Raw genomic sequence first — 15,727 nt, forward strand, 5'->3', positions numbered from 1 at the left:
GACAGGGGAGGTTTACGTTAAATATTAGAAGGAAGTTTTTCACACAGAGGGTGGTGATGCACTGGTTGCCCAAGGAGGCTGTGGATGCCCCATCCCTGGAGGCATTCAAGGCCAGGCTGGATGTGGCTCTAGGCAGCCTGGTCTGGTAGTTGGCGACCCTGCACATAGCAGGGGGTTGAAACTAGAGGATCTTTGTGGTCCTTTTCAACCCAGGCCATTCCATCATTCTATGATACTCCAAAAGGACATTAATTTACAGTCTCATCCTGAGCTGGTTATGCTCAAGCCTTGACTTACACTTATGACTTGACATACACTTGATGTATGGAATAATAAGGAGTTACCATAAGGAGGTGTCATGCTCTTTAAACATGTTAATTCTTATTAACTTAAGGAAAATCTGAAATTTTTTTCCTATTTGATTTTTTTGTATTAAAGCTGAAATCAATTGTGTAGTAAATGATACCACTCATAAGCTCTTCACAGTATCTATCGCCTCTTGTCATCCAGTCTTGTTTTGATTAGTTGAGTAAAGTGAAAATTCTCATTAAAATTTTACAAGGACATTTCTTCCTGCTGAATATCATAATGTATTCCCTAATTTCCAAACTGAGACTAAAGCCAATAGGCTTCTGCTTCAAAAAAAACCTCCCAAAACTCTCAAATTATGTTGGCCTTCTACTAATATTATGTTCCACATGCATTCTGAGTAACCACTAACACTGTCATTTAAGATATAATTATTAAAAGATTATTTTTTTATTCTAGTTTTGACAATCGATAAAATAATGATTTCACATTAAAAATATGATGATGCTTACAGTGATATTTGGTAATGAAGTGCAAATGGTCTGAATGTTGAGAGTGGTTTTATTTCACATTAGACAATACTGCTTAAAAATGTCCTTTTTCACTATCACTCAAACGTGTTCAACATTATTATGCAACAGAAATGTTTTCAATAAATATTATATTGCTCAACTAGCTGCTTATGCTCCACGGTGCGCAAGCTAGAGCTGGACTTACAGAATAAAAAGAGATGAAGACATAGTTCCAAAGTAGTTACAGATTTAGTTCTGCTAGTTCCATCTTTGGTTCAAGGAAAATATGGGAAACAAAAAAAATACCTAAGGGCTCCACCTGAGAGTATTGATTTTTTTTTTTTTTTTCAGTCTCATAATTTTATCTTAATTTGATTAAAAATTCAAAGTTTGTCTGTTTTAGTAGACAATGGGGATCAAATACTGTGAACTTCTCAGGAGAATCTTTTCCTCTCAGTAATTTGACTCTATTGCCTTTTTCTGTTTTATAGTGACAAAGCGTAAGTAGTATTAAAAAGTGGGCCTGTAGTCCTTGTAAACTTTAATCTTACTGTGATATCATACAACCTAAGGCTTTATTTCGGCAGTTCTTCTCTTTAAATATATATATATGCATACAAATTTTGAGGTGTGGAAATGTCCAAAAGAACTTACTGCTAATTCTGAAAATCCAGGGATGTCAATGGATTATGCAGTTTTTCTAAAATTCTTAAAACACAAGCTTTAGCAGACCCTATTAATTTATTAATTTCTGAAAATCAATCAGGTCTCATCAACTAATTTTTATCAACTAAGTACAGTTGCCAGGAAATGTGGTGATGGTAATTTCTTCAGTAAAACAAGATGAGACAGTCAACAGTCAAACTGTTTTCTCAGACCAAGGATGTTTTTAACTTCTTAAGCTCCTATTTTTGTCTGGAAAGTAGGCTAGCAACACTTTAAAACACCTGCCTTATTAAACCAGAGAGAAGGAAGTTGGGAGGAACAATATTTTAGTTCAGTGATCAGGGATGTCATGCCCGAGGGACAAAAAAATAATCTCTTTTCTATTACTATTCACACAACTAGCCCTTTACTTCATCCACTGACTTTCTAGTATTTCACTTCCAAAAAGACCTGGCCAATTTTCCAGATACAGTAAAGCATGGAAACTCAAGCCTCTCAATTAATTTAATCTCCATATCTTCAACTGTTTTATTTCTAGCTTGTCTTGAGAATCTTCAAAAGTATTTAATCCAAATGTTAATTCATTTAATGCCTAGGAAATAATAATAATAATAATAATAATAATAATGAATGTTCTAAACAGTAGTAGAAGAGCTGTACATGAATTACTTTATCACTGAAAATATCACTGCAATGTGGGGTTGCTGTCAGAGGAGTTCTGAGGGAGGAAGAGATCATTTAATTTGGGAAAAAGTAGGTCCTATTTTGTTCATCTTTGACTATGATGGTGGTGAATTCAGCTCCTTCTGTAGAAGAAAAAAATTAGTCCCATTAGTTGTGGTGGAATGTAGATGACATTGCAATTGCATTACATTTCAAAAATACTTTTTGTAATTCTGTAATCAATATTGAAAACCTCTTGTCATAAGAGGAGTGCACACTTTATTGAAAAATATTATATATATAAACCATTGGTTTTCTATACTTAGATTTTGAAAGGTGCTGACTTCCTGGGATTTTTGGCTTGCTTAATATTTAGAAAGCAATTATTCCAGAATGGATTTGAAAACAACTGTCAGCATTAATTCTTACTGATACAATCTTCAAAGAGGATACACTGGAAAGAGAGGACAAAGTATGTGAATGATGACTATTACATGGCGGACTTTTCTCACTGTGTTCTAATGCTGAATTTGATTTATAATGTACTGTTAGTTTGAATCTGAGAAACCAAAACCACTCACTTTGATCTATTGATTTTTTTTTTCAAACAATACATTACATTATTTATTCTAATACTCTTCCTGAGAGTATTTCTCTCCACTATATACAAAATGTGACACACTAATTTGAAGCATTGCTAGCAGCTGATAAAACAGACTAGCTGATGTTAAAGAATACCAGTTTCTGAGATGCCATTCATTTCAGAAACTTGGTGCCAACTGGCACATCAGCTTCAATTTATCCTCAAGGATAAATGGCTTTGCAACAGAGGTCTGTGAATAGTCAGAATGACTTATTCAGTTAATGAGAGTACCAAACCACACAGCCTGGTCAGTTCCTTTCAAAGTTCATTTTCAAGCCAATATCCTCAACTGCATCCAGTTTCATTGTGTTGAAGAGAATACTGTGGGTCTTTTATCATGTCTATAATGACCATACATATCCTGCTATTGTTGATGAGAGCTCAAGGCATTTACATAGGTGTGATTTGAGATTTACAAATCAGAGCAAAAGATTTTAGGGGTGTTTCTTCCCTTTTTGACAATGCTTTACTCAGTTGGGAATGAAATCTGTAGTCTTCAATGTGGTAACACTGAAGGAAGAACTACTGGTATTACTGTAATGAAACAAGCAGATGTTATCATTATTTATGGCACAAAATTATTGGTGAAATTTAAATTATTTTCTATTTTTAAATGAAGAAAAACTTCCGGTTTTATTAGTAAAGGCTGAAATTCAAAGGCAGCATTATGTCATTGTTTTAGCAGTGCTATTCTGTTTAGATTTAGTTCAATTGCATGCAACAGTACTATCTCAAAGATTTTCATCCTCATCGTTTATATATAAAATTTGGCATATAGAATTTACTATCTGTTCCAGTTTGAACTTGTAAAATTTAGAGAAGACATATCTTTGACAAAGTGTAAATGTAAGTCAGACTTAGATTCTCTCCTGTCAAAGAAATGAAGCCATTAATTCAAATGATTTCAATGGAATAGAATAGAATAATTTCTACTATGTATCTTTACATTTAAGATGAAATGTGGCAGGGTTTATACTATATTGATATACTATAGAAGAAGACACCTTTGGATTTTTCATACAAAGTTCTAGCTTAGTCCTGAAATAGTACTTTACAGTACACAATACAATATACACAAACTTCAGATTAACCAGTGGGGTGTGCTGAGCTAGTTGAGAAAAATGAAAACTTAAAATCTCAACTGAGAATTCATGGTCTGGTTCACAGCTCTGTCATCTTCTGAACCACATCAGATAAAACTGCACGAGAAACAACATACATGCCATATACGTGATCAAGATCAGCAAAAGAAATGCGCAGCTCTCTTTTCCAAATATTTATATTGGTCTTCTTAAAAATGGTGGGGAATTCTTATTTATATTAAAATGTAATTTAGCACATTTCATAGGAAAGTTTGGAAGGCACCTGAAAGGAGAAGACTGAAGAGAGATTCTTACAGTGGGCATCAAGGTATAGGAAGAGAGACACTATGATGATTAGCCAAAGGACTGCATATTGATCTGAAATCACATTGAACTTAAACTCAGAAAACTGTAGCTCATTTGTGTTGAAAATGAACACAATTCATTTGTTCATCCTCTGAACACTGAAAAAAAAACAAAAACATGCTTGGTGAGTAGGAATCACTAGATGAGTCTTCCAAATAATTTGTCTGCAAGGGCTAGCTGGCATATGGCATTCTCTTTGGAATTCACCACATTTTGACATGTCTCTAACTAATTGAAAAGGGCTTGTATAAATTGTTTGTAGTGGTTTTCTTTCCTTTGCTGAACAATAAATGATAAATTGCTACTTTGGGATATAATATTTCTAAGACCATTTTGTAGAGAAAATCTTGCTAAAGTGTCAGTAATCAGAAACATAAATAAAAGCTAACATAAATCTGGATGAATGAAATACTCTTACATTTTTAGGATCTCAGTTCCCCAAGCTTTTGACGTGCATATGAAAAACAGAAGATATACATACTCTCAGTGAGATCAACAAGCCTACACAAGCTTAATAGTTTTTTCTGGATCAGAGAGTAAATTACCATAAGTAGGCAAAATGAAGTGTGTGATAGTCACCTAAAAACTTCAGGAAGATGCTTACCAGTGCAGATAGACTAAGCATTAATCATTTATTAAGTTGTAAAAGTTTGCTTTAAAATAACAGGCCTAAAATTAACCTTACTGCTTATTTCTAAAAGTTACAGAAATAATCCTGCAACCTCTGCAGTGTTGCATGTTCCTTTTAGACGCCAGTACAATATTTTTAAAAGTATGACCACAGTCAATGACCTCCCTCCAAAGTTTGAATTGATTATCTTGTATAAGCAAGATAAATAATCTTGTGCAGCATAAGGTTTTTTTTATTTTTATTTTTGTCATTGAATGTTCTCTGTGATTTATGACTGAAAGCGAGGTGACCTGTATGACTACATTCACTTACATGGTTTCACAAAAAAGATCACTTTTTATCTGAGTGACCATCGATCAAAGCGTTGCATGATAAAAGGTGAAGAACACTTAGTTTAAATAGCACAGTCAAACCGTTGATTAGATGCCTATCACACACACAAAGGTGACTTATTTGCTGATGTGTTTACCCTGTTGGGAACAGGATCAAGGAAACATACAGATTTCCTCAGGATAGATAAGCACTTTAGATTTCAATGTAGTCTGTCCCACAGAACTGAAATTAGTGGGTCTCATTTAAAGAGAGAGAAATATATGAACTGTAATCACAACAGAATTCTTCAAGATGGTAAAGCTATTTCCAGGTTATTTTCCTTAAACTAAAGACAGCTAGTCCTGCTCTAACTTTTGCCACCTACAGAACTCTTTGCCTTGACTCCAGGGGCTGCTGATCCCTCAGTACAATGTCAATACATAATGCTCACAAAATGTAGCTTGTATGACTTACATATTTTAATAATGCTCAGTCCTGAGGTCCATCAGCACTTCCATTTTCCATCTTTAGAACTTAAAATAATGAATTTCTACTGTTTTCTGAGATAACAGCTGTTCAATCAACATTTCTAAAAACGCAGTGTTTGGAGTGATACTCAGTATAATATTTCAAAACAAAAGCAGCATAGATAGGTCTGTTAGTGTAAGTACTCAAGTTTTTGTGTGCAAAATGGATGGGCCCACACATTTTAAAGACATAATTATATAAAATAGTATGATGAACAGTGAAAATAGTGACTTTAGAATTCTGTATTCTTAAGCGTTAAACTTAATATTTGAACCCTAAAAGGCAAAAGAGAAATGTAATGAATACTTTTTCGCTTTGAAATACATTTTCCACAGTTTATAGGTATTGCTAGATTTCCATAATTGCTATTTGTATTATTTTTCTTACAATTTTCTTCTAACAGTATAGGTTCCATGTCTTTCCCCCTCCTGTTTCCATGTGCTAGGCAAAGATATTTCATGACTCAATCAGCATTAGCAACTGAATAAGCCTTTGAGTGTACTGAGAAAAATGAAGAGATGGTAACAGCCACATTTCTCAGCAGTAGAAAAAGTGCTTCTGTAGCATTCACTGGCATAGCTGAGCATATGCTCTGCATGGTTCTTCAGTCATCTGCTTGGAGTGGGCAGCAGCGTTGAGGAAAAGACAATCTGTCTCCCTGTTAATGAAAAAGTATCTCTACAAAATAGAGTTGATTAGCCCAACGGTAAACTGTTCAGTGAAGTAGAAACTGAGAAATGATAAAAGCTTGTAAAAAATTTACCTTTTCTGCCTCAGGAGCTCAAATATTTATGATATATGAAACACAAATATGGTAAGACTTGTAGTACTGGAAGAGAGGTTACAGGAAATATAAAATATTTTTAACTATATAAATATGAAAAATTTGCCAAGTTATTTAACTCCCTCTCGAGGATAGCATTACCTTTTAATGTATGCCTGCAGTTCAGTAGAGGGATGCACAAACAAGCTTTAAAAGAGATAGCACAGGAAATGGAATAAGTTTAAAAGTGCTAGCATATAAGGTAGCCTACTCCTATTTCTCATCTTAATATCTTATCTCACATGGAGCTCCACGCTGCTGCTGCTAGACTGTTTCATATAAATAAGCTCAATTGTGCAGACAGCTTGACTATCTCTGTAGTTCTCTGCTGGCTGCAGGGCAGGCATATTCCATATACAGACCTGAAACTGCAGGTGGCTGAGCCAGTGAAAGTGAAGGTCCAATTCAGCAGTCTTACCATTTTCTTTCTTCCTTTTCCTTTCAGTGGAGAACGTGCTGCTGGCATTTTATCTGGCAACAATGGTGACATTATATTTACACTGTAAATGGGAATAACACGTCTTGCTTTTATTAAGACCATACAACAGTGAAATCAATTTGAACTGCTTTAAAGAAATGAGGCAGAAATTTTTTTTCAGCTGCATAAAAACAGATTTCATATTGTGTACTTGTCATGTGCCAGAAATCTGCCTTTGGCCGAATTTTAGCAGATGGACAAAACAGTTCAGATATTTTTGTAAAAAGGGTTAGATGAAACAAAGTATGTTCTTATATCCAGTTGTAGTAATTTTCCTATAGTTTCCAGAACAGATAAGATTTTTCAGAAAATTTTAATATTTGCTGGTGTCTTTTGGGTAGGAATTAAGCCCTATTTGGTCTTCTATACTCAATTTATTTCCAGCTAGAATCCGGATTAAAGAATGGAACTCTCTAAATTCATTGTAAACACTTATGAAATCAATTAGAAAAATGTTTCTTTTCCCCATCTAGCAGCAAATCTATGGAGGAACTCCCTCCTATGTTAGCTGCAGAGGTTTGGTGATGAGACTAGATGTTCCAGAATCGCAAATTCTGCGAATTGCAAATATGACTGGCAGAGAGAGAAAGGAAAGGTGTTTACTTGGGGGAGGGGAGGAAATTAGGAGCACATACTAACAAAACATTATCATTGTCAGTCATGATCTTTAAAATAAAGGAGTTCCTGAAGTAATGTCTCCCATCCTACTGTGTTTTTGTTTTTGTTCTTCAGTGGGAAGCTTGCCACAGTTTTCAAATTACAAAGGAATACAGTTTACCCAAATACATCATTCCCAAACACATCCTCACTGATGAAATCTTAATGGTTAATGGTAAAATGTTAGCTTGTGTACTTTAATCACAGACAATTTTTAAAGCTTATGTACTTTTAAATAAATGTCTACACTATGCACATCCCAACATCAAAGAAAATAATTGGACATATTCTAAAGTGATTTGGCTTATAAATGATAGTATAGCAATATTTTAAAGAATTATGTACTGCTTACTGGGATTTCAGAAGCCACAGTTTTGGCAAATTTCATAATGCTCTGGGAAGTGTATCATTCTTGCAATCAAAGACAACAGTGACAGAATAGTCTTAAAAATTCTATTAAGTGAAACTCTGAATGCAAAATATAAATTACAATGTAATTTTCACTTTACTCTTTCGGGACATGGAAGGAATCCACCACAAACATCAAATAATTTTTAGACTGAAAAAAGACAATGCAAACTTTTTGGCATGTTATATTGAAAGTGTTCAAATGCAGAAGAAGGAAGAAGAAGAAGAAAGATTACTAAATAGCCAATACTAAGATACAGGTCACAAATCTATATGAGCCACTGAAAATACAAGACCAAAGAATGGAAGTTACCAATACACTAACTTACAGAACATCAGCTGGGGAGAGATTCTTTGCACAACTGCTGCATCAAGAATGCACTATTAGATCACTTATAAGACTACAGAAGGTGCTGAGATTCTGGTTTTGTTATTAATATTTAGCTTCATCAGTTAATCGGTAATCATACCAGAATAAAAGCCTTCATCTTTAGTGGACAGAAAATGAGAACAATACTGGAAGAATCTACTATAGTTCTTGACTGTTGTTATTTTTCAAAGACAGTAGTAAATGTGAGCCCCAAATCCCAAACCTACCATAATAACTCAGCTGAAAAATCATACATAACTTAATGCATTTTGCACACAGCTATTAATACATTTCAGAGAAAGCAGGTTTTAGACAGAGAGCTTTCCAGCCCTTTTTTTCTACTGCTACGGACCAATCAGTTTTACTCATTCTTCTGCTTATCAGGTTCGAATTTTCAGCTTGTAGTATTGTACTCTTAAATCTCATGTCTTACAAAAGAAAATGACACTGTACCATCAAAGATCAAAATCATCTACATTTTTCAAAGCAATACAGTCATGGAAGGCTGTTGTGCTTTTCAGTGCTATACCTGTTCGTACCTTACTTGGTAGCTCTGATATAATACTTTTTAATCCCCAGGTAAAACGTATTTGTAATATTTCCCAATTTTTCAGTTAAGGCTTAAAGATAAATACACATTCTTCCAAGTTCTCCATATTTTTATGTTATATGATCTTAATGTCAAGTGAGCAATGCCCACTGTTGAAGAATCTGCTGACTCCACACACGTTTTAAAAACAAATTTGTTTTTAAAATGCCTTCTAGTTTTCACTAGAACAAGTAAAATGCTGTAGAAAGACTGCCAGTATAGTGTTTCTGCTTATTTCCAGTTGATCTTTGTCCTGAAGTACTCCATATATCTCATAGGTCAACAGAGAAAGATACTTACATGTGTACAACGATTTACCCTGTTTTGTGTGCTAAACATCTATTTGTATCTCTGTTAATTCACAAAAACAAAGGTTAGCTGACAATTATCCAATGCCCCTCACAAATAAGTGTTTAACACTTTGAGGGAAAGTACTTGGCTAAAGACAGTCATTAAAATGAAAAACTAAAAAATACGTTATTAAATATAAGCATAGATATATAGTAAAGGTAACAGGAAAATGCCTTCCTTCACTGAGGCTTTGTCCATGCTTGTCTTACTGTATTGTTGAGGATAATTGTTGTGTATTCCTTATTACACAAGAATATTACTGTTCTTTATTTATTTCAAGTGCTATTACTTGGAAGTAGGAAAAGATAAGCTCTTCATATCTTTTTCTGCTATCATTACAGACGATGCATGCTACTGTCCTTCCTTTATTTTTCAGCTGCCACCACTATTTCAGTTACAGTGATAGTACTGCCAGCATTAAATTTTGAATTCCTAGGAAATTATTTCAGTGTAGTGCTAAAGACCCTCCTTACACTTACTGTTCCTAATGCTTCTACCACAACAGCCCTGAGGAAATGACTTATTTAAGTTACTCAGTTCAGAAAGTTTGACAGGCTTTCTTTTCCAGAAGACTCAACCTTTCTACAGTCATGCTTGATTCCTTAGTGTTCTGCGCAGGCTTGTGTGTGAAGCTCCAACAGGCAAAGAATTCACATTCAATAGTTTATTTATTATGCACTGCAAAGGCTTCTTGCATTCCCTCAACTCAAGATCTACTGGCCAATGACACCTGTTATGAATTGACAGTCCTTTTATTCTCACAAATCAATTTCACATCAGCTATCAAAACACTTAATTTCAGGCTGTATATGTAATGGTATCTTTTTCCCAATAGTGGCCTATTTATATTGCAGTTTTCATATCTCTCTTTAATGAAGGGACACTTTAATGAAAGGCCTACAAGTACAATTCTGTCACAGCAGTTTACTTTCTCATGTATCACGAGCACAGCTGGAAAGGCAAAAAAAATCCCAGAGGCAATACTTTACAGTTACTAATTCATATATATTCCCATTAGAAGTCAAAGAGCATGGAATCTGCTTCCAAACCCAAACAGCCTGTGACTGCAGTGGCAGTATTTCCCTCCAAGTACTGATGTTAATTATAGGGCTTTACATTTGCTCAGCTGTGCATGTTGTACTGTTTGCCTCTGCTAGTTGCGCTGGTTTATTTCTCTGCAGTAGAGAATGCCTTCAGCTGCAAGAATGTTGCAGGAACAGAATGTCTGGCAGCAAAAACTGGGGCAATCCTTCCTGAGTTGCAGCGCTTAATGTCACCATTTATCTTGCATCTCTAAGGCAGAGCAGTCAAAAGGGAGTAACGCTGCATGGTCTTCTAATTACGTGTTAGTAATTGAATGCACCTACTACCAACAAAGTATGTTTATGAGTAATGCTAAGTATCTTTGAAAAGTAGTTGCATAAATGAGTACTTCAAAGACAGCAAGTCAGGTATAGCTTGAAATTAATGTCTGGACTGTCTCTGGACTACTCTGGATTCCTTTTTACTTACTGGTAAAACTGAATCTTTAAATCAACTTTGCAAGTATTTAAATACTCACTGTTTTTCTGAAAGTACTCAATAAAAGAAAAAAAAAAAAAACCAACAACTTTTCTACACTTTGCATTTTAAAAAATGTTTTTAAGTTCTAAAAACATTTGAAAGTCTTCTGGTGTTCCTTCCCCCCCCTGCCATCTCCTTTTTATTTTTCTCTTATGTTGTTCTAATGGATGAAATTTCTTGATTTTCAGAAATTACTGCATTACTGCTTTAAAGGAGATCTTACATCTTAAAAGCACCTGGAACAGGATTTTTTTTTCTTTTCATTTTTTTTCCAAGCATTTAGTAATCATCAACTTTTTCAAGACTTCAGCTTATTCATTAAAAAAAAAAAAAAATAAATCCAGGAATCTTTCCAATCTTTCTTTTCAATGTCATGAATGTTATATTGAAGACAGATATTAGTCCAGCAAGACATCTCTCTCTATAAGGAACTGAATTCTACATGCAACTTAAGCACATTGTTTGCAGTGTATGTACACTGCTTGTGTCTACATAAATTAAAATATGATGGTTAAGTGATAGTTCTTAAGTACTTAATCAACACACAAGAATAGCTTGCAGGATTAAAACTGGCAGCTATTAAAACCTTAATTAATTAAATTAATTAAAACTAACTTAATTAAAACTAACAAACTTAAAGGTCAAGCAGAAGGCAGTTTTCAGGTATCTCTAAGAGCACTCTACCAGTTTTGATTACTAGAACAAAAGTTAAGATGGAAAGGTGAACAAGGTTACTGATATCAGGAAAATCAGAAGAGAAAAAAAAAAGATTTAAAAGATTTATTGTTGATGATCTTTGTGAATACCACAGCTAAATGTTAGACAACATGCACTTAATCATTGTGTTTTATGATAATATTCACGCATTATTGAACTAAACAACTAAAAAAAAATCACCTCTCTTTCTTTGGTCACATAATTTTCAAGATGGAAAAGGCTTTAAATCACAAGAGCGTGTATTTGTGACAATATAGTCATGTAGGAAAGCTGTGTGGAATAGCAGCATAGAGATACTGTTAATGTGAAGTTGCAATAAAGAATAGCTAAAGGCACTTGCATTTTTAGAGAAGTTTTTTTTTTTTTTTTTTTCAAATATCTCAAAGAATGGCTACACAAAGTCTTAAAATATGTAGATTCCTTTGAAAGTAATGCCTCCTATTTATTCCTGTGGGAATACTCCAAAACTCCAAAATATACAGTGAGCACAATAACGCTGAAATTAAAAAAAAATTAGCTACAAAACACTATATTTCAACATAGTCACCAGTCACCATCATTAACTCTGCATTTTTGCGAGACATGAACAAGAGCTGCATGCCATGCTCATAAATATCTGCACCAGAGAGGTGACCTACTGTGTCAGTCACCACTGCTGAAACATACCACTCACTACCTGACTGTGCTCACATCCACTGTCTGTTCTCCATAAACATTCAGCAAATGTCAAAGAAAATCAATGGGAGCCATCTTTTCTACATAGAGGAATTCAATGACACGCCTTTGCTTCACCCACACCATTTTGTCAGACTGCCCTCTGCTGCCACCTGTCACACAGGAACAAAAAATAACTGAATATTGCTGGGAAAGCTCAGCATCTTCTGCCATACCACCAACATTTGCTTCTGACCTCGTGGACAAACATCATAAAATAGGAGGCATTATTTTTGGAGCAGTACTCACACCTCCTGCCCAGTATAAAGTTACTGCTCTTAATAGTATCATGTGACCTTTCACAGCTAATTCTAGAGCTGTTTATAGGATTAGACTTAGTATTAAATGGGTGTCAGGTTCTACACAGAAATTATTCCAAAATGGCTTTATTGCAGTTTGTTTCAAGATAAATACTACTGTAAAGAAGGATAAAGACTGAAATCCACCCGTATATGAACTGAACAGAAAAAAAAGAAAAAAAAAAAGGGAATTTTTTTTGTCACAGGAAAATTAAAAATGCATTGTCAAAGCTATTTGGCTGGTCAGTTGAGCAACTGCTAGAAAAAGTGACTTCTTAATGATTTCTAAATCACTGTAGGTACAAAAAAAATCCAGACACTAGTAAAGACTAATAAGCAGTTATCTGCACAGCTATTAGTACAAAAAAAAAAACAACAAAAAAAAAAAAATTAGAATTTATTTTCTACCTTTTACTCTTTTAGTGGTAGTGCTTAATCTATAAAAATTGGATAAAGATTTAGCAGGTTATTAAGCAGCTAATAAGCTCCAGCATTAAAATACTGTTTTCAGAAAAAAAAAGCACTCAGAACACACAAATATTCCACCAGATTTGGAAGTGATTTGCATAACTAGAAGGTACTCCAGAGAGTTGGTAAGAACCCACTGTGCTTTAATTTCTGTGCTTTAATTTCACCCTATGACCCAGCAACAACAACCTACTTGTCCCACCTTCCCAATTGCTGCTTTGAAGCACTTCACTGAGCCTCTTTCGTAGGATTTTCATCACTCAGCACTGAGTCAGAGCTGAACATCAAGGTTTTCCAAGACACAGAAGACTGCTGTGGCATGTAGTAAATAAACAAACATGCATTTCTGTAAAGTGCAGCTGAACAATTCGTTGAGATTTCAGTGCACTGTAATGATTTTCTTTTGCTTACTGGTGTCTTACATGTTCCCGTAGATTATTTATAAAAAGATAAGGCATTTGTTCATATGTACTAGTGCATTTGTACCAGTATACGTGAATGTGGTCACCCTAGGTCATGTCTGACAGCCATTTCAGACATGAGAGCCTTTCCACACTGGTAGTATTCACCTTATTTTTCTGTTATGTTACAGAACATACCCCACTGATTTCAATTTCTTTTAAATCTTGCTTTTAACTTTCAGAGACATATTTCCCACAAGGTATGCTTCTGCAAAACATCAGGGCGCTGCTTTTGGATAACAGGCAATGCGGAAGGAGCTATCATTCACACCTGGCACCAGACCTAGGTGTCAGTTAGGTGTCGACAGATCCAATGCATCTGCTCTTAATGATCTTCACAGAAATCATAAAAAAAAATGTGAATAATTGTATTATGTCAGTGTTGACTGTGGATACTTCAAACAGCACGGCTGAGTGAAAATAAATATACAGTTGGCAACCACCTAATATTCGCACTTTAATAGGTAGATGGATGTATGGTGTAATGTTTTCTCCAAGAGATAATGCAGAAGAAATATTACTTCTGCTTCCCGCACATTACGGGATATTACGTAATAAATGTTTTATTGGCAAACACTTGTTGCCAGAAAATATTTAAGGCTGAAGTCACAGCAAAGAACATAAGTAGGCTAGGACAAAAGCAAAATAACTTTATTGTGAATTTGAAGTGACCAGACATATAAAATGACACTTATTATGAATCTGGATTGCCCTCAATGTCACATGCATAGCTACTCCTCTATGTACATATTTTTCTTCCTCACCAATCCTGCTTTAGCATTTGACTTGATAGTGATTTCCAGTGGAGATGTAATCCTAAACATTCCCATAGTGCAGGAAACTAAAACTTGAGATAGAAGGGGGATGTACTTACAACAGGCATAAAAATTTACTCTGCTTGTTAGAAGAAAAATAAATCCATTTTAAAACATATGTATTATGTTGTTACAGTGGTGTAAATCACTGGAATTAATAAAATTATCATAGTCTAATAGAGCAATTAAAATAATTAAATACACAAGTAAGAGAGGCTACTAAATTTTTAGAAATGATCCGTTAACGCAGAGCACTGTAAGAAGAACAAAATAAAAAAGCTTTCTATTCCTTGTTCTGATAACAATTTCTTGGAAACAATTTATCAATTTCTTTTTCTGAGTATCTCCTGGCACAGTCACAAAATTGAAATCCAACTTGACAGAAAACAAGCTATACCTCTAGCTGAAGTGAGTTTGTGACCTTTCTACCATATGTAGCATTGGTGCACTCTACAGAACTATTCACACATGCCATGCTCCATTACTTCTCTTTCTGTCTGTGAAACCAAAATTCTCTCATCTAAACTAACATGCTGGCTGGGCCTCAGGAGAGGTCAATTTTCTGGTTGACAACAATTTAAGTTATTTTGACACAGAGAAGAACAAATTCTCCTCCATAAAAACTACAGATTATAAAAATCCTCCATTTCATCTTCTCAGGATTTACTGCTGTAAAATGCATGATGCTCACACATTAAGGCCATTTATGCCAGGAAAATATTTGTGACAAATGGTACTTGTGCACAAATAAGTTTATATTTCATCTACATAGAATAAAAATGATTTGATCTCATGTAGCTCATAATACCAAAATGTCAATTTTACAAATACATGTGCCCATGTTGTTTACACATATGGAGAATTTCAGAAGCATGCAGAGAATGTTATGCATACTGCAGGGTTTTTTTTCTCTCATTCAGAGATTTTCCAAAATCACAAGACATTTTGATGCAATAATATATATAATGCTACTAAAGTAAAGAGAATATATCCAGATTATTGTTTGATAAAAATGGGCCAGTTAGGCCACAAGGAGTCATTCTGGTAGTCCATGAATGTAGTCCATGCTAAATAAGGAGAGATAAACACTACCATAAATATACACCAAATAAAAGCAAAAGCAAAACTTCATAAAATAAGAAATTAGATGTTGTTGTACGCTACTTTCATGATTCAGAAATGAAGAACTCTCTGTATTTTCAAGGTACATTAGAATCTGCTTACTGCAGCTGTGATGCCTGCGTTTCACTACTCTGACTTACTCCATTACAAGCCCATTTTCTTTTGTACATGATGTGTTGC

The sequence above is a fragment of the Lagopus leucura genome, unplaced genomic scaffold (genome assembly GCF_019238085.1).
Source record: "Lagopus leucura isolate 7727_CA_CO unplaced genomic scaffold, USGS_WTPT01 Super-Scaffold_100014, whole genome shotgun sequence".
NCBI classification, from domain to species: domain Eukaryota; kingdom Metazoa; phylum Chordata; class Aves; order Galliformes; family Phasianidae; genus Lagopus; species Lagopus leucura.